Raw genomic sequence first — 20750 nt, forward strand, 5'->3', positions numbered from 1 at the left:
TAGCGCCGGCGGGACTGCCTGCTCCCTCCTCTTGTGGCCCGCTGTGATGCCGCGCAGGCTTCCCCGGCCCACCCTACTCCCTCCGCTGGCCTGGCCGCACGCAATCAACTGCCTCCTTATTACGCGAAAAAAATGATTCCTCCCACTGACATCTGGGGCGCACCGGTTGGGAGGCTGACCTGTGGGCCTACTAAGTTGACGCGTACGCAGGGCTTGTCAACTTAGTCAACAAACGATTCTAGCGGCAGTAACCGTTGGATTTGAATCGAACGGTCCTGCTGCTTCTTCAATCGCTGCTCTTCTTGCACCAGCCGCCCAAACCAGCGCTGGGGAGACCGCCTGCTCCTGCCTCCAGTGGCCGGCTGTGCTGCCGTGAGGCCTCATCGCCCCCTACTACTCCCACCGCTGGCCCATGCTATCCCTCTACTCACCCACACCCCCTGTTATTCTGCGGCGATGGCAGCCTCACGCGGTAGCCGAACCAGTGAACCCTCGTACTCCTCTCCGCATGGGCATCCACTGCCGCGTCTTCCCCGGCTCCGTGTCGTCCCCTTCCTAGGCCTCGCCGTCGTCCACCGCCTTGGTGCTCTCAGCGCGGCGTGGTCAATGTGGTCAATGACCGACTTCCATCGGAAGAGTACTGTACGTGGAGAGGCTGACAGCTGGGTCCACGGCCACAGCCTAGTTTTTTTGTGATTTGCCAAGTAAGTCGCTTTGTCAGGCCTGTTGGGCTGCAAATCTTTCAAGACAAGGAGAGCTTCATTCGGCTGGTCGAGAAAATGGCCCATCAGTAATGAGAAATGGGCTGTACATTTTTAAAACACATCAAACCGACAATTAGTTTAAAATATATTTTTTTTCATTTCGAGATTTTAAATTACATTAATTTTTATGCGTGGAGAATTTTTTGGATTTTGTATTGATATACATTTATTTTTAAAATCAGTTTTAATGTGAGTCGAAATTTTGGGATTAAAAACAGTTCGGACCGCACCGAAATATGCAAAATTTCGTTAATTTTTTAACCGTGGCCACAATATGGGCTGTAATGCTAACAAAAAGAATATGAGCTCCAAAAAAACCTTAATAATTAGCAAATGGGCTGTAAATTATTAGAAATAATGGCAGATGGGTTGTATGATGTTTTCCACAGATTTGAGGCTTTCCTAAAAAAAAGGTTGACACACAAGCAGTGACTGTTGGATGGCCATCCAACGGCCGTCGTGCTTCTTCAATCTCTGCTCTTCCTGCTCCAGCCGCTCAAACGGGCGCCGGCGGGACTGCCTGCTCCCTCCTTCCCGCGGCCGGCTCTGCTGCCGTGCAGGCCTCACCACCCCACCGTACTCCCATCGCTGGCCTAGCCATCCCTCTACTCACCCACACCTCCTGTTATTCTCCGGCGACGGCAGACGAACCAGTAAACCCTCGTACAGTTGTACTCCCCTCCGCGTGGGAAACAACTGCCGAGTCTTCCCTGCCTCTGTGTCGTTCCCTTCCTAGGCCTCACCGTCGTCCACCGCCCTGGTGCTCTCGGCGCGGCCTGGTCAACATGGTCAACGACCGACATGCATCTGAAGTGGACTGTACGTGGAGAGGCCAACAGCTGGGTCCACGGCCGCACACAAGGAAATGCCTCCTTATTACGCGCAAAATATTGATTCCTCCACCTGACATCAGGGACCCACCGAAAGGGCCTCTGTATTTCGCGAAAAAACGATACCGCCGCTGACAGCTCGGACCCACCAGCTATATCTTCGCACGCAAGGAAGTGCCTCCTTATTACACACAAAAAAACAAATACCACCCTGCTAGCTGGGACCCACCTTGGTGGGAGGCTGACTTGTGGGCCTACTAAGTTGACGGGGACGGAGGGCTTTGTCAACTTAGTCAATATGCACGATTCTAGCTCCAGTGACCGTACGATGTCCATCCAACGGCCGTAGTGCTTCTTCAACCTCTGGTCTTCTTGCTCCAGCCGCCCAAACCAGCGCCGGTCGTGCCTCGTGCTCCTGCCTCCCGTGGCCGGCTACGATGCAGCGGAGGCCTCACCGCCCCCTATACTCCCACCGCTGGCCAGGCCATCCCTCTACTCACCCACACCTCCTGTTATTCTGCGGCGACGACAGCCTCACAACGCAGCGAACCAGTGAACCCTCGTACTCCTCTACGCGTGGGCATCCACTGCCGCGTCTTCCCCGGCTCCGCGTCGTCCCCTTCCTAGGCCTCGCCGTCATCCACCGCCTTGGTGCTCTCGGTGCGGCGTGGTCAACATGGTCAAGGAACGGCTTCCATCGGACGTGGACTGTTCGTGGAGAGGCTGACAGCTGGGTCCATGGCCGCAGCAAGGAAGTGCCTCCTTATTACATGCAAAATAATTATTCCTCCACCTGACAGCGGGACCCACCGGACAGGCCACCGTATTTCGCGAAAAAAATGTTTCCCCCTGACTACTGGGCCCACCAACTACCTCTTCACACGCAAGGAAGTGCGTCTAGGCAAAAAAACGATTCGCCCCCTGACTGCTGGGACCCACCAGCTACATCTTCGCAGGCAAGGAAGTGCCTGACAGTCGGGACCCACCTGGTCGAAGCGTACGTAGCGTTGTCATTCTGGTCGCGAATGTGTGCGTACATACTGGTCGATGTAGAGGCGCGCACGTGTCGTAGTAGAGGCGTGCACGTAGCATTTACACGTACGTACAGCGGCCAGGGTGCAAGAAAGAAAATATGGCCACGTATGTGTACATACGGGCGAGGTATCGAACGCCTACTCGCGCATACCTACGGCCAGGGCTCGTGTACATGGCTAGGTCGGAACGAAGAAACAGCGTCGTCGTCGTGTTCATGGGGAGGCAACGGAATCCGTCGTGTTCATGGGGAGGCAACGGAATGTGTCGTGTTCATCGGGAGGGCTTGGACGGAACATGCGATGGAAACGAGGCCTGACGTACCGCGGAGCGGAGGAAACAGCCTTGTGTTCGACCGGCCACGTTCGAAACAGGATCCTGTTCATTGGGAGGGGTCTGGCGTACCGCAAAACAGAGGAAACGGACCTCCTACGGTCGAAACGGGGGTCCTGTTGATCGGGAGGGGTGTGGCGTACCACAAAACAGAGGAAACAGACTTGTGTTGGAGCGCTACGGTCGAAATGGGGGTCCTGTTGATCGGGAGGGGTGTGGTGTACCGCAAAACGGGACTCCACGGGATACTGTTCATCTCCACCGTTGACCTCCTCCAGCCTCCACGGGCTCCTGTCATCCAGCCTCCACGGGCTCCTGTTCATCCAGCCTCCACCGCGCGCTACTCCACCGGCTACTGTTCAACCACCCTCCATCGTCTACTGTTCATCCAGCCCTCCACACCACGGGGTCCTGTTCAACCACCCCTCCACGGGCACCCCTCCACCATCTACTGTTCATCCAGCCCTCCACACCACGGGGTCCTGTTCAACCACCCCTCCACCGTCTACTGCTCATCCAGCCCTCCACACCACGGGGTCCTGTTCATCCACCCCTCCACCGTCTACTGTTCATCCAGCCCTCCACCACACCACGGGGTCCTGTTCATCCAGAGGCAATGCCACCGCTCACTGTTCATCCAACCCCCCCCCCCCCCCCCCCCCCCCCCCCCCCCCCACCCCCCCCCCCCCCGCAACGCTCACTGTTCATCCCATCGATCGGCTTGAGTTAGTAACAGTAGCGAAGGAATCGCTCGATCAGGTTCAGTTAACAGCCATTGATCGATCGCTCGGGTTCAGTAACGTGTAGCCTGTAGTGCAATCGCTCGGGTTCAGTTAGAACCCAACGCCTCGCTCGAGTTCAGTTAGAGCCAACGCCTCACACCCACGCGCGTACGTGTACAAGAGAAACACGCATCGCTTGGACCCCGACCTCCCACCGTAACCGGGAACTCCCTGAAATTTTCCTCCCCCTCGCTTCTACCACGGTTTTTTCCGTCATGGACGGCCCAAAGAATGTCATGCAGCTGCATCTCTGGCCCGCCTAGGACGAAAAGCCCATTTTTCTTTCATGATTTTTCGTCATAGAAGTAGGAGCCCACCACATCTATGATGATACCGGGTTTTGTCATAATTATCGTCATAGAAGTGTCATATGTATGACAGAAAAAAATTTCGTTCGGCCCAAAATGTCACAGATGTGTCTTTTTTTGTAGTGATTGCCACGCTTGGACTTGGGAAATCCAGTCATGAAGTCCATCTCAATATGGTCAAACTTCCATTCTGGAATGGCAAGAGGTTGGAGGAGACCAGCTGGTCATTGGTGTTGTGCTTTCACTCTTCTGCAGATATCACATTCATTCACGAACTAAGCAATCTCGTGCTTCATTCGAGTCCACCAATACGACTGCTTGAGGTCATGGTACATCTTTGTACTTCCAGGATGAATAGACAGGAGTGAATTGTGAGCCTCGTTCATAATGACTTTACGAAGGTCACCCTTAGGAACAACAATTCGATCCTCGAAGAAAAGAGTATCTTTGTCATCAAGGAGATAGCACTTGTACTTGGGTTGGCTCTTGGCAATCCCAATCTTCACCTTCTTCACCATAGCATCAAGAAGTTGAGCCTCACGAATCTGATCTTCCAAAGTAGGAGTGACTTGGAGGTTGGCAAGGAATCCTTGAGGAACAACTTGGAGATTAAGTTTGCGGAAAGCTTCACAAAGCTCCGGTTGATAGGGCTTGAGAATCAAACTATTGCAGTAAGCCTTCCTGCTCAAAGCGTCAGCAATTACATTGGCCTTTCCTGGAGTATATTCAATACTCGGATTATACTCTTGAATCATTTCGACCCAACGAGTCTGCCTGAGGTTGAGGTTGGGCTGAGTGAAGATGTACTTGAGACTCTTATGATCAGTGAAGATGTCCACTTTTCTTCCCAACAAGAGATGTCTCCATGTTAAAAGAGCATGGACAACTGCTGCCAACTCGAGGTCATGAGTGGGGTAGTTCTTTTCGTTGGGCTTCAACTGGCGAGAGGTATAGGCCACAACTTTCTTCTCTTGCATTAACACAGCACCGAGACCTTGCAGGGAAGCATCACAGAAAACCTCAAATGGTTTGGATTCATTAGGAGGAGTCAGAACTGGAGCTGTGACTAACTTCTCTTTGAGGGTGTTGAAAGCGATGTCACATTCAGGCGTCCAGACATACTTCACATGCTTCTGGAGGAGGTTGGAAAGAGGCTTCGCGATCTTAGAGAAATTCTAAATGAACCTTCGGCAATAGCTTGCGAGCCCAAGGAAGCTGCGGAGTTGCTTCACATTCTGAGGCAGTTCCCAATTCACAATTGCAGACACCTTCTCAGGATTCACAGCTATGCCCTTGGCGGAGATGATATGCCCAAGGTAGAGAACCTCATCGAGCCAAAACTCGCACTTTGAAAACTTCGCATAGAACTGATGTTATCTGAGTTTGTCCAGCACCAATCTCAAGTGCTTGGCATGATCCTCGTTGTTCTTGGAAAAGACCAAAATGTCATCGAGATAGACCAAGACGAAGTCATTTGTGTAGGGGTTGAAGATGAAGTTCATCATGCGAGAGAATGTTGGAGGAGCGTTGACAAGGCCGAAAGACATGACAATGTATTCATATGAACCATAGCTTGTCCTGAAAGCTGTCTTGGGGATGTCTTGTTCACGAATGCGAATCTGATGATAGCCCATGTGGAGGTCAAGCTTGGAGAATACTTGACCACCTTTGAGTTGTTCGAAAAGCTCATTGATGTTGGGAAGTGGGTACTTGATCTTTATGGTCTTCTTGTTCAATGGACGGTAGTCGACACAAAGTCGGTCCATTCCATCCTTCTTCTTGACAAAAAGAACACCACAAACCCAAGGAGAAGAACTTGGTCGGATGAGACCCATACACTCTTGAATATCGAGTTTCTTCTTCAGCTCCTTCAACTCTTCTGGTCCAAGCTTGTAAGGACATTTGCAAACAGGTTCCGTGCCAGGCTCAAGATCGATGACGAATTCAACTGGCCGATGAGGAGGCATTCCTGGAAGCTCTTCTGGAAAGACGTCTTGATATTCACAAACGACTGGAATTTGAGAGATGGCATCCAACTCACCCTTCTCATTGAGAGAAAACAGTCGAATGGTATCATCACGAGTGGCAAACACAATCACATCCTCAGACGAGTGTGTCAATTGAATTTGCCTGGCAGCACAATCAAGTTGAGCCTTGTGCTTAGAAAGCTAGTCCATGCCGAGAATTAGATCAATATCTGAGTCACCAAGGACCATTGGAGAAGACAGAAACTTATAGTCTCCCATCATGATAGAAACATCCGGGACCCTCGTGGTAGCCCTCGTAGACTTGGCCGGAGAAACCACTCCCATAGGTTTACCCAACATTTCCGAAACGAAGTCATGCTTTGAAACAAATGATCTTGACATGAAACAATGCGATGCACCAGTATCGAAAAGGACTTTTGCAGGAGTAGAGTTAACTGGAAAGTTACCATGATCACTTCTGAAGAGTCCTCTGCCTGAGCTACGTTCACCATGTTGACCTTTGCAAACTTGGGATTATGCTTGACCACTGCATTGCTAGCAGATCTCACAGGAGGAGGAGGAGGAGGAAGACGCCTCTGGTTGAAGCATTTGTTTGCATAGTGACCCTTCCGCTGACACTTGTTGCACGTAACCTCAGAAAGCGGACGGTGATACGGAGCACTTGATCTTGGAGCATGAGACGAAGCCTTGTTCTGAAAGCCTGGGTTGGGTGGGTGGCAAGATCCATTGCCACCTTTGCTCTTCTGCTGATAAGGCTGACGAAACGGAGGAGGAGGAGGCAACCAATACTTTTGCTGTTTAGCTGCCACTTGAGTTGAGGAAGAAGAAGGAGTTGCATCCCTGACTCTCTTCTTGGAAGCATCGCACTTGAGCTGAGCAGCCTCTTGCTTTAGTGCCATATTGTAGAACTCATCGTATTTTTTCGGCTCAAAAAGCACAAGGGCTAGTTGCAGATCTTCTCTGTGGCCACCTCTGAACTGATAAATCATGCTCTTCTCGTCAAGGACATCTTGCTTGGCGAAGCGAGCGAGCTTCTCGAACATGATGTTGTATTGGTAAACAGACAAGCTGCCTTGCTTCATATTGCGGAACTCCTCACGCTTGCTCTCAACAACACTATGAGGAATGTGGTGAGCTCTGAAGTCTTGGCAGAAATCATCCCAGGTAATCACATGACCTCCTCTGGAATCTTTGTATTGCTGATACCACTCAGCAGCTTGGTCTTTGATTTGGAACGAGGCAAACTTGACAAAGTCCTCAGGCCTGATGTTGCTGCACTCGAAATGTTTGCAGATATCCATGAGCCAATCATCAGCGTCTGTGGCCTCGACACAGTTACTGAAGGTCTTCGGCTGGTTTGCGAGGAACTGGTTGAGGGTAGCAAACTGATTTTGATTGTTGCCATTGCCTTGATTTCCTTGGTTGCGCTCTTGCAAGAGTTGCATAATCAGCTGCGTGTTGGCGTTGGTAGCGGCCATCACAGCCTGCCATGCCTCCGGAGGTGGAGGTGGTGGCGGCGGTTTCGGATTCTGACGCATTGGAGGAGCCATCCTGAAGAGGGTGACATCCATTAGCATCTTGAAAGACATATATTCAAGCTGAATCAAATGGATCAAAATTGCAACATATAGCCTGAACATTCGAACAAGAATGAACGAATGAATTCCAAATTAAATGGTCACACTTCCATAAATTGAGAAGCCACTTCGATAGAGGTAGATGAATAAAACAACAAGATACGGATATGAACAAATACTTGGTAAGGATTACCCAATCACAAACCAAATATCTGCGGAAGAAATACTAAAGCTACATGAATTTCCACCTATGAAACTCCTGAAATTTTCCGGTTATGCAATTAGGTGTTGGGGATACAGGGGAAGCATAATATCTCACCCAAAACTAGCAAATCCTACATCCAGTTGTGTCCATCCTTCAACACATAACCAAGAAACCTTCGGAAATCATTTACCTCAACCTTCGAAAAGCATCCGTTATACGAGTTATGGAAATACACCCGAACTCCTGCCCTAGTACTGGGTGGCGTCGAGGTTATCTCACCAACAACTGCATAAAGGAGATTTTCGATGTCGGCGAAACTCAGGTATTCCAGAACTGCAACGATAAAATTGTGACGACAACACCTCGGAGCTCAACTCCCCGGGACACTGCCACAGCCCCTAAATGTCAGGAGGCACCAAGAACAATGTTCTCGTCACAAATCCATCGGAACGATTCCAAGATACCCGCGTGATCCTAAATTTTTTTTGGTGAAATTTGAGAAGAGAAGAGTCAAAACTCTACGTCAGGATGCCTCACCAGAGCGATGAAGGGACTGAGGAGTAAAAAGAATCCTACTCTCCGATATATATAATCCTAAAAGACTCAAAACATTTTTCTAGACTCAACAACGCCAACAATTCGATCAAGCAGGGGGCTCCTAAGTCGGGGAAGGCTCTGATTACCAACTTGTAACACCCACGATGCGGCTATATCTCCCACGTGTCGAAGCACGACTTAGAGGCATAACCGCTTGTAGGAAATGTCGCAAGAGGGGTAATCTTTAAACAACCCATGTACTTAATAAGAAAGAGGTACATAGTTGGCTTACAATCGCCACTTCACCCAATAACATAAATATAACATTACAATCATCCAAATACAATCAAGGTCCGACTATGGAACCAAAATAAAGACAACCCCTAATGCATAAGATCCCCGATCGCCCCTGAAAGTGCTAGTGATCGACTAGGGGGGTGAATAGGCGATTTTTATGAAAGTCTTCAAAACATGTAAGTTTCGAAGACAAATGATAGAAATAAATCTATTATTATGCAGCGGAAGGTAGACTACACTAGACAAACCATAGTCACGTATTCAATGAAGTGAAAGCACAATGACTAATAGCAGCTAGGCAGTAAGGATCAGGTAGGAAGATATTGTCAAGCCAATCAGAACAAGTAATCACTTAGTGAAGTCGAATGGTGATGCTATAGTACAATGACTTCACAAGAACCAACAGTAAGTAAAGTGAAGGGAAGGATGAAACCAGTGACTTGTTGAAGACAATGATTTGTTGGACCAGTTCCAGTTGCTGTGACAACTGTATGTCTGGTTAGGGAGGCTGAGATTCAACTCAGAAGACCTCGCCTTCACCTTATTCCCCTTGAGCTAAGAACACCCAGTCCTTGCCCAATCACTCTGGTAAGTCTTCAAGGTAGACTTCCAAACCTTCACAGACTTTGTTCACCGGCGATCCACAATGACTCTTGGATGCTCAGAACGCGACACCTAACCAGCTGGAGGATTCACAGTCCTCAAGTGTAATAAGTCTTTAGATCACATAGACAAGAAGACTTAAGTGATGCCTAACACTCTTTGGCTCTGGGTGGTTAGGGCTTTATCCTCTCAAGGAATTCTCTCTCAAAGGCTTCGAGGTGGGTTGCTCTCAAACGACAAAAGCCGTACTTTAACTCTGAGCAGCCAACCGTTCATGGTTGTAGGGGGTGGGCTATTTATAGCCACTAGGCAACCCGACCTGATTTGTCTGAAATGACCCTGGGTCACTAAGGAACTGACACGTGTTCCAACGGTCAGATTTCAAACACACACGGCAACTTTACTTGGGCTACAAGCAAAGCTGACTTATCCAACTCTGAACAAGATTCGCTCTCATATTCTTCACTCGAAGACATAGGATTTTGGTTAAGCATCACTTCAGTCATTCTGACTAGTTCTCTTGGACCCCACTTAACAGTATGGTGGTTCCTATGACTCAACAAAGAAGAAAAAGAACTACGAAAGATCTAAGTCTTTGCGCTCCATAGTCTTCATGCGATGTCTTCTCTTGTCATAGTCTTCAATGTGAATGTCTTCACATACCATCTTTGACTTCAATGTCTTCATACATTTTTAGGGGTCATCTCTGGTAGGATAATGAATCAATGAGGGACTTCTACCTGTGTTATCCTACAATTCTCACAAACACATTAGTCCCTCAACTAGGTTCGTCATCAATACTCCAAAACCAACTAGGGGTGGCACTAGATGCACTTACAATCTCCCCCTTTTTGGTGATCGATGACAAACTAGTTGAAGTTTTCAACGGGGAATATAATATGTGAACTTTGTAAAGGATAAGGAATTGTCTTCATAAGTTGCAAGGGCTCCCCCTGAAGATGTGCATACAAGTAATTTGCTTTTGGAATGCAAATGCACATGGCAGGTTGTACTTGTGGAGATCTTCTTCAACTTATGATGACAATTCATCATGCATGAAAAGTATGTGAAGATAATGACATGCATAATGAAAAATGGACGTCTGCAAAATGATCTAAGTGCGGAATTTATCGTCGCACATGCGGAATTTATCATCGCATCACAGAATAGCAAATAAGTAGCAGACGACCATCGAGTTTAAGTGTTGCAACTCAAAGAACCAAATGTATCAAAACGAGAGATGTAAACACTAGGCAAAACATAAAGTAACCGCCCATATGGACCCGCTTGAAGACTATCAAACTCATATGCTTCTCCCCCTTTTGTCAGGAAGGACCAAAAAGGTTTGAAGACATAGAGCATCTACTCGTTCCCATGAAGAGTAGGTGAAGCAGCAAGGTCGTCGGTGGTGTTCGGCGGTGCAGAAGAACTTGGGGCAGTGTAGATGCGTGCAGAAGTAGGGGGCGGTGAAGTAGCATCGTCTTCGTCCTTGATTACTCTGGCATTCACAGTTGCCGTGGAGGAAGAGAACTCAGAGTCTTCAAGAGATGGAGTTCGTCGCAGCACAGTCCTTCGGGGAGGTGTGGAGTCAAACTTGAAACGTTCAGAGAAGCCATCCTCTTGAAGATCATCCTGAGAACACATAAGCGTCAGCCCTTTCCATGTACGCCGACAGGTTTCATGTGCAACAAAGGCATTCTTGGTGGCAAGATTGCGAATGCGGTTGACATCCACCAAGAGGCTTTGCATTTGGCGCTTCAGCCAGTCATGATGCCTATCCTGTTTCTGATGAAGGGCAACCAGAAGCTCTTGGTCATTGAGAACACGAGATCGCTTCTTGGGCCGTTGGGCAATAGTGCTTTCAGTGGCTTCAGTGAGGGCATGATGAGGTGCACGTGTAGTACCATCCAGAGGATAGACATGAGTGACTGCTTCAACTCCTTCAATGTTCTGAGAGAAACTTTGATACTCAACATTTTGAAGACTAAGAGGCTCCTTGGCAGGCTCTGGATAGATGGCTTCAACGAACATATCCACATCGGGCAGAAAGATCCGATGATTGCGAGCAGAGGGCTGATATGAGACAGCTGAGTGGAGTTTGATCAGCCGCATTATCCATGGAGCATAGAACTTCAAGCCAAAAAGATCAGATCCAGATGCAGCAAGTTGGCGGATGAAGAAGTCTTGTGCATTGAAGCATTTGCCATGAATAATATAGAAGACCAAAGTCTTCATTGCACCTTCCAGCTTTGCATGTGGAGAATGTCCTTTGATCGGCCATAGAGTTCGCCTTATAATGTGATAGATAGTGTGTGGAAGATACTCAAGGTCTTCAACAAAGAACTCCTTAGGATATGCAGCATCTGGAGGCAAAGGCTTCATCATACTAAGCATCTGACTCATGTTCGGTTCAGGCTTCTAAAAGATGCTCTCCAGGAGTGGGCAGACCAGTGAGCTCAATGATATCAAAGGCTTTGGCTTCGTGATGAACATTTCCGGTCATCCACTCAAGGACCCAAGTCTTCGGATCTCGGTTGTAGCCACGTATGTGAAGAGTGGCATAAAATTGGAGCAGCAACTCTTCGTTCCAGTGCTCTTGGTCGGTGACGAAAGGCAACAAGCCAGCCTCTTTGAAGCAATCCAGAGCTTCTTCCAAGCAGGGCAGTCCAGTTATTGCTTCGGTGTCAAGACGCATATGAGGGAAGATGCGACCTTGATTGTACAGAATGCATGAGTAATAACTTCGATGCGGATAGCTCCAGAACCGATCAGAAGATATTCTTTCCCTTGAGTAGGGGTTCTTGGAGCTATTGAAGAAGGTGTTGTCTGCTTTGAAGCCGTTGACACTAAAGGATCCAGGTGCTGATGCAGGACCTGGAAACCTGGGCAACCTTGGCATTGGCTTCTGTACCTGAGGCCTGTGCTCAACATGATAGTCAAACTAAGGACCAGCAACAGGCGCAGGAATAGGAGCAGTAGCATCATTTGCTTCACTGACTTCCGGCTCATTGGTTGGTGCAGGCTCCACATTTGCTTCAGCCATGACAACGTCATTGGCTTCATTTGTGTTGGTGGTGGCAGCCTCAAGATTTTCTACCTCCACTTGATGAGCTGGAGGGTCGGGCACAGACACGTTCTCCTCGAGAACAGGTTCTTCAGTAATGGGGGGAGTAGGGACTGTTGGGGAACGTAGCAGAAATTCAAAATTTTCTACACATCACCAAGATCAATCTATGGAGAAGTCTATCAACGAGGGAAGGAGAGTGCATCTACATACCCTTGTAGATTGCTACGCGGAATCGTTCAAGAGAACGGGGTTGATGGAGTCGTACTCGTCGTGATCCAAATCACCGATGATCCTAGTGCCGAACGGACGGCACCTCCGTGTTCAACACACGTACAGCCCGGTGACGTCTCCTACGCCTTGATCCAGCAAGGGGAGAAGGAGAGGTTGGGGAAGACTCCATCCAGCAGCAGCACGACGGCGTGGTGGTGGTGGAGGAGCGCGGGACTCCAGCAGGGCTTCGCTAAGCACTACGAGAGACGAGGAGGGAGAGGGGTAGGACTGCGCCAACTGGGAGAGAAATCACAACTGTTGGGCAGCCCCAAACCTCAAGTATATATAGGGGGAGGGGAGGGGCTGCACCCCCACCTAGGGTTCCCTCCCTAGGGGTGGCGGCAGCCCCTAGATCCCATCTAGGGGGCGGCCAAGGGGAGGGGGAGAGGGAGGCGCACCAGGCATGGGCCTAAGGCCCATCTGCCCTTAGGGTTTGCCCCCTCCTCCTCTTTAGGCAACTTGGGCCCTTGTGGGGGGGCGCACCAGCCCACCTGGGGCTGGTCCCCTCCCACACTTGGCCCATGCAGCCCTCCGGGGCTTGTGGCCCCACTTGGTGGACCCCCGGGACCCTCCCGGTGGTCCCGGTACGTTACCGATAAAACCCGAAACTTTTCCGGCGACCAAAACAGGACTTCCCATATATAAATCTTTACCTCCGGACCATTCCGGAACTCCTCGTGACGTCCGGGATCTCATCCGGGACTCCGAACAACATTCGGTAACCACGTATATCTATTCCCTATAACCCTAGCGTCATTGAACCTTAAGTGTGTAGACCCTACGGGTTCGGGAACCATGCAGACATGACCGAGATAACTCACTGGTCAATAACCAATAGCGGGATCTGGATACCCATTTTGGCTCCCACATGTTCCACGATGATCTCATCGGATGAACCATGATGTCAAGGACTTAATCAATCCCGTATACAATTCCCTTTGTCTAGCGGCACGATACTTGCCCGAGATTCGATTGTCGGTATCCCGATACCTTGTTCAATCTCGTTACCGGCAAGTCTATTTTACTCGTTCCATAACACATCATCCCGTGATCAACTCCTTGATCACATTGTGCACATTATGATGATGTCCTACCGAGTGGGCCCAGAGATACCTCTCCGTTTACATGGAGTGACAAATCCCAGTCTCGATTCGTGCCAACCCAACAGACACTTTCGGATATACCTGTAGTGTACCTTTATAGCCACCCAGTTTCGTTGTGACGTTTGGCACACCCAAAGCACTCCTACGGTATCCGGAAGTTGCACAATCTCATGGTCTAAGGAAATGATACTTGACATTAGAAAAGCTTTAGCATACAAACTACATGATCTTGTGCTAGGCTTAGGATTGGGTCTTGTCCATCACATCATTCTCCTAATGATGTGATCCCGTTATCAACGACATCCAATGTCCATGGTCAAGAAACTGTAACCATCTATTGATCAACGAGCTAGTCAACTAGAGGCTTACTAGGGACATGGTGTTGTCTATGTATCCACACATGTATCTGAGTTTCCTATCAATACAATTCTAGCATGGATAATAAACGATTATCATGAACAAGGATATATAATAATAACCAATTTATTATTGCCTCTAGGGCATATTTCCAACAGTGTCCCACTTGCACTAGAGTCAATAATCCAGTTCACATCGATATGTGATTAACACTCAAGGTCACATCCCCATGTGACTAACACCCAAAGAGTTCTGGGTTTGATCATGTTATGCTTGTGAGAGAGGTTTCAGTCAATGGGTCTGCAACATTCCAGATCCGTATGTACTTCGCAAATTTCTATGTCATCTTGTAGATGCAACTACTACGCTACATTTGGAGCCATTTCAAATAACTGTTCTACTTGGAGCTATTCTAAATTGTTGCTCCATTATACGTATCCGGTATCTCTACTCAGAGCTATCCGGATAGGTGTTAAGCTTGCATCGACGTAACTCTTTACGTCGAACTCTTTATCACCTCCATAACCGAGAAACATATCCTTATTCCTCTAAGGATAATTTAGACCGCTATCTGGTGATCTACTCCTAGATTACCTTTGTACCCTCTTGCCAGATATGTGGCAAGGCACACATCAGGTGCGGTACTCAGCATGGCATACCGTATAGAGCCTATGACAAAAGCATAGGGGACGACCTTCGTCCTTCCTCTTTCTTCTGCCGTGGTCGAGCTTTAAGTCTTAACTTCATACCTTACAACTCAGGCAAGAACTCCTTCTTTGACTGATCCATCTTGAACACCTTCAAGATCATGTCAAGGTATGTGCTCATTTGAAAGTACCATTAAGCGTTTTGATCTATCCTTATAGATCTTGATGCTCAATGTTCAAGTAGCTTAATCCAGGCTTTCCATTGAAAACACTTTCCAAATAACCCTATATGCTTTCCAGAAATTCTACGTCATTTCTGATCAACAATATGTCAACAACATATATCATCAGAAATTCTATAGTGCTCCCACTCACTTCTTTGGAAATACAAGTTTCTCATAAACTTTGTATACACCCAAAATCTTTGATCATCTCATCAAAGCATACATTCCAACTCCGAGATGCTTACTCCAGTCCTTAGAAGGATTGCTGGAGCTTTGCATACTTATTAGCATCTTTCAGGATTGACAAAACCTTCCGGTTGTATCACATACAACCTTTCCTCAAGAAAATCGTCGAGGAAACAATGTTTTGACATCCTATCTGCAAGATTTCATAAATAATGCAGTAATCGCTAATATAATTCCAACAGACTCTTAGCATCGCTACGAGTGAGAAAGTCTCATCGTAGTCAACTCCTTGAACTTGTCGGAAAACATCTTAACGACAAGTCGAGCTTTCTTAATGGTGATACTTACCATCATTGTCCGTCTTCCTTTTAAAATCCATATGTACCTAACAGCCTTACGACCATCAAGTAGTTCTTCCAAAGTCTACACTTTGTTTTCATATATGGATCCTCTCTCGGATTATATGGCCTCGAGCCATTTTGGAATCCAGGCCCACCATCGCTTCTCCATAGCTCGTAGGTTCATTGTTGTCTAGCAACATGACTTCCAAGACAGGATTACGTACCACTCTGAAGTAGTACGCATCCTTGTCATCCCACGAGGTTTGGTAGTGACTTGATCTGAAGTTTCATGATCACTATCATAAGCTTCCACTTCAATTGGTGTAGGTGCCACAGGAACAACTCCTGTGCCCTGCCACACACTAGTTGAAGAGACGGTTCAATAACCTCATCAAGTCTCCACCATCCTCCCACTCAATTCTTTCGAGAGAAACTTTTCCTCGAGAAAGGACCCGATTCTAGAAACAATCCCTTATTGCTTTCGATCTGAGACAGGAGGTATACCCAACTGTTTTGGGTGTCCTATGAAGATGCATTTATCCGCTTTGGGTTCGAGCTTATCAGCCTGAAACTTTTTCACATAAGCGTCGCAGCCCCAAACTTTTAAGAAATGACAGCTTAGGTTTCTCTAAACCATAGTTCATACGGTGTCATCTCATCAGAATTACGTGGTGCCCTATTTAAAGTGAATGTGGTTGTCTATAATGCCTAACCCATAAACTATCGTGGTAATTCGATAAGAGACATCATGGTATGCATCATATCCAATAGGGTGCAGTTATGATGTTCGGACACACCATCACACTATGGTGTTCCAGGCTGTATTAGTTGTGAAACAATTTCCACAATGTCTTAATTCTGTGCCAAACTCGTAATTCAGATATTCATCTCTATGATCATATCATAGATATTTTATCCTCTTGTCACGACGATCTTTCAACTTCACCCTGAAATTACTTGAACCTTTCAATAATTCAGACTCGTGATTCATCAAGTAAATATACTCAACATCTACTCAAATCATCTGTGAAGTAAGAACATAACGATATCCACTACATGCCTCAGCACTCATTGGACTGCACACATCAAAATGTATTACTTCCAACAAGTTGCTTTCTAGTTCCATTTTACTGAAAACGAGGCTTTCAGTCATCTTGCCCATGTGGTATGATTTGCATGTCTCAAGTGATTCAAAATCAAGTGAGTCAAACGGTCCATTTGCATGGAGTTTCTTCATGCATATACACCAATAGACATGGTTCGCATGTCTCAAACTTTTCAAAACGAGTGAGCCCAAAGATCCATCAACATGGAGCTTCTTCATGCGTTTTATACCGATATGACTTACGTGGCAGTGCCACAAGTAGGTGGTACTATCATTACTATCTTATATCTTTTGGCATGAACATGTGTATCACTACGATCGAGATTCAATAAACCATTCATTTTAGGTGCAAGACCATTGAAGGTATTATTCAAATAAACAGAGTAACCATTATTCTCCTTAAATGAATAACCGTATTGCGATAGACATAATCCAATCATGTCTATGCTCAACGCAAACACCAATCTCGATGGTAGAGGGAGCGTGCGATGCTTGATCACATCAAGCTTGGAAAACTTCCAACACATATTGCCAGCTCACCTTTAGCTAGTCTCCGTTTACTCCGCAGCCTTTTATTTCGAGTTACTAACACTTAGCAACCGAACCGGTATCTAATACCCTGGTGCTACTAGGAGTACTAGTAAAGTACACATTAACACAATGTATATCCAATATACTTCTATCAACCTTGCCAGCCTTCTCATCTACCAAGTATCTAGGGTAATTCTGCTCCAGTGGCTGTTCCCCTTATTACAGAAGCACTTAGTCTCGGGTTTGGGTTCAACCTTGGGTTTCTTCACTAGAGCAGCAGCTGATTTGCCGTTTCATGAAGTATCCCTTCTTGCCCTTGCCCTTCTTGAAACTAGTGGTTTCACCAACCATCAACAATTGATGCTCCTTCTTGATTTCTACTTTTGTGGTGTCAAACATCGCGAATATCTCAAGGATCATCATATATGTCCCTGATATATTATAGTTCATCACGAAGCTCTAGCAGCTTGGTGGTAATGACTACGGAGAAACATCACTATCTCATCTGGAAGATCAACTCCCACTTGATTCAAATGATTGTTGTACTCAGACAATCTGAGCACAAGCTCAACAATTGAGCTTTTCTCCCTTAGTTTGCAGGCTAAGAAAAATCGTCGGAGGTCTTATACCTCTTGACGTGGGCACGAGCCTGAAATCCCAATTTCAGCCCTTGAAACATCTCATATGTTTCGCGACGTTTCAAAAACGTCTTTGGTGCCTCAATTCTAAAACATTTAGCATTACGCACTGAACTATCATGTAGTCATCAAAACGTGTATGTCAGATGTTCGCAACATCCACAGACGACGTTCGAGGTTCAGCTCACTGAGCGGTGCATTAAGGACATAAGCCTTCTACTGTCTGCATAAATGCTACTATCAAATTTCAACTAATTTTTCTCTAGGAACATATCTAAACAGTAGAACTAAAGCGCGAGCTACGACATAATTTGCAAAAACCTTTTGACTATGTTCAGGATAAACAAGTTCATCTTATGAACTCCCACTTAGATAGACATCCCTCTAGTCATCTAAGTGATTACATGATCCGAGTCAACTAGGCCGTGTCCGATCATCACGTGAGACGGACTAGTCATCATCGGTGAAAATCTTCATGTTGATCGTATCTACCATACGACTCATGCTCGACCTTTCGGTCTCTTGTGTTCCGAGGCCATGTCTGTACATGCTAGGCTCGTCAAGTCAACCTAAGTGTTTCGCGTGTGTAAATCTGTCTTACACCCGTTGTATGTGAACGTAAGAATCTATCACACCCGATCATCACGTGGTGCTTCGAAACGACAAACTTTCGCAACGGTGCACAGTTAGGGAGAACACTTCTCTTGAAATTTTAGTGAGGGATCATCTTATTTAAGCTACTGTCGTTCTAAGCAAATAAGATGTATAAACATGATAAACATCACATGCAATCAAATAGTGACATGATATGGCCAATATCATATTGCTCCTTTTGATCTCCATCTTCGGGGCTCCATGATCATCATCGTCACCGGCATGACACCATGATCTCCATCATCATGATCTCCATCATTGTGTCTTCATGAAGTTGTCTCGCCAACTATTACTTCTACTACTACAGGTAATGGTTAGCAATAAAGTAAAGTAATTACATGATCTTTATGTTGACACGCAGGTCATAAATAAATTAAGACAACTCCTATGGCTCCTGCCGGTTGTCATACTCATCGACATGCAAGTCGTGATTCCTATTACAAGAACATGATCATCTCATACATCACATATATCATTCATCACATCCTTTGGCCATATCACATCACATAGCATACCCTGCAAAAACAAGTTAGACGTCCTCTAATTGTTGTTTGCATGTTTTACGTGGCTGCTATGGGTTTCTAGCAAGAACGTTTCTTACCTACGCCAAAACCACAACGTGAATTGCCAATTTCTATTTACCCTTCATAAGGACCCTATTCATCGAATCCGATCCGACTAAAGTGGGAGAGACAGACACCCGCCAGCCACCTTATGCAACTAGTGCATGTCAGTCGGTGGAACCAGTCTCACGTAAGAGTACGTGTAAGGTCGGTCCGGGCCGCTTCATCCCACGATGCCGCCGAATCAAGATAAGAGTAGTAATGGCAAGTAAATTGACAAAATCAACGCCCACAACTGCTTTGTGTTCTACTCGTGCACAGAAACTACGCATGGACCTAGCTCATGATGCCACTATTGGGGAACGTAGCAGAAATTCAAAATTTTCTACGCATCACCAAGATCAATCTATGGAGAAGTCTATCAACGAGGGAAGGAGAGTGCATCTACATACCCTTGTAGATCTCTATGCGGAAGCGTTCAAGAGAACAGGGTTGAAGGAGTCGTACTCGTCGTGATCCAAATCACCGGAGATCCTAGTGTCGAACGGATGGCACCTCCGTGTTCAACACACGTACAACCCGGTGACGTCTCCCATGCCTTGATCTAGCAAGGAGAGAGGGAGAGGTTGAGGAAGACTCCATCCAGCAGTAGCACAACAGCGTGGTGGTGGTGGAGGAGCGTGGTACTCCAGCAGGGCTTCGCTAAGCACTATGAGAGACGAGGAGGGAGAGGGGTAGGACTGCGCCAACTGGGAGAGAAATCACATCTGTTGGGCAGCCCCAAACCACAAGTATATATAGGGGGAGGGGAGGGGCTGCGCCCCCACCTAGGGTTCCCTCCCTAGGGGTGGCGGCAGCCCCTAGATCCCATCTAGGGGGCGGCCAAGGGGAGGGGGAGAGGGAGGCGCACCAAGCATGGGCCCTAAGGCCCATCTGCCCTTAGGGTTTGCCCCCCTCCTCCTCTTTAGGCACCTTGGGATCTTGTGGGGGGCGCACCAGCCCACCTGGGGCTGTTCCCCTCCCACACTTGGCCCATGCAGCCCTCCGGGGCTTGTGGACCCACTTGGTGGACCCCCGGGACCCTCCCGGTGGTCTCGGTACGTTACCGATAAACCCTGAAACTTTTCCGGCGACCAAAACAGGACTTCCCATATATAAATCTTTACCTTCGGACCATTCCAGAACTCCTCGTGACGTCCGGGATCTCATCCGGGACTCCTAACAACATTCGGTAACCACGTATATCTATTCCCTATAACCCTAGCGCCATCGAACCTTAAGTGCGTAGACCCTACGGGTTCGGGAACCATGCAGACATGACCGAGATAACTCACTGGTCAATAACCAACAGCAGGATCTGGATACCCATGTTGGCTCCCACATGTTCCACGATGATCTCATTGGATGAACCACGATGTCAAGGACTTAATCAATCCCGTATACAATTCCCTTTGTCTAGCGGTACGATACTTGCCCGAGATTCGATCGTCGGTATCCCGATACCTTGTTCAATCTCGTTACCGGCAAGTCTCTTTTACTCGTTCCGTAACACATCATCCCGTGATCAACTCCTTGATCACATTGTGCACATTATGATGATGTCCTCCCGAGTGGGCCCAGAGATACCTCTCCATTTACACGGAGTGACAAATCCCAGTCTCGATTCGTGCCAACCCAACAGACACTTTCGGAGATACCTGTAGTGTACCTTTATAGCCACCCAGTTACGTTGTGACGTTTGGCACACCCAAAGCACTCCTACGGTATCCGGAAGTTGCACAATTTCATGGTCTAAGGAAATGATACTT

Source organism: Triticum urartu, chromosome 3, assembly GCF_003073215.2.
Source record: "Triticum urartu cultivar G1812 chromosome 3, Tu2.1, whole genome shotgun sequence".
In the NCBI taxonomy this organism is placed as follows: Eukaryota; Viridiplantae; Streptophyta; class Magnoliopsida; order Poales; family Poaceae; genus Triticum; species Triticum urartu.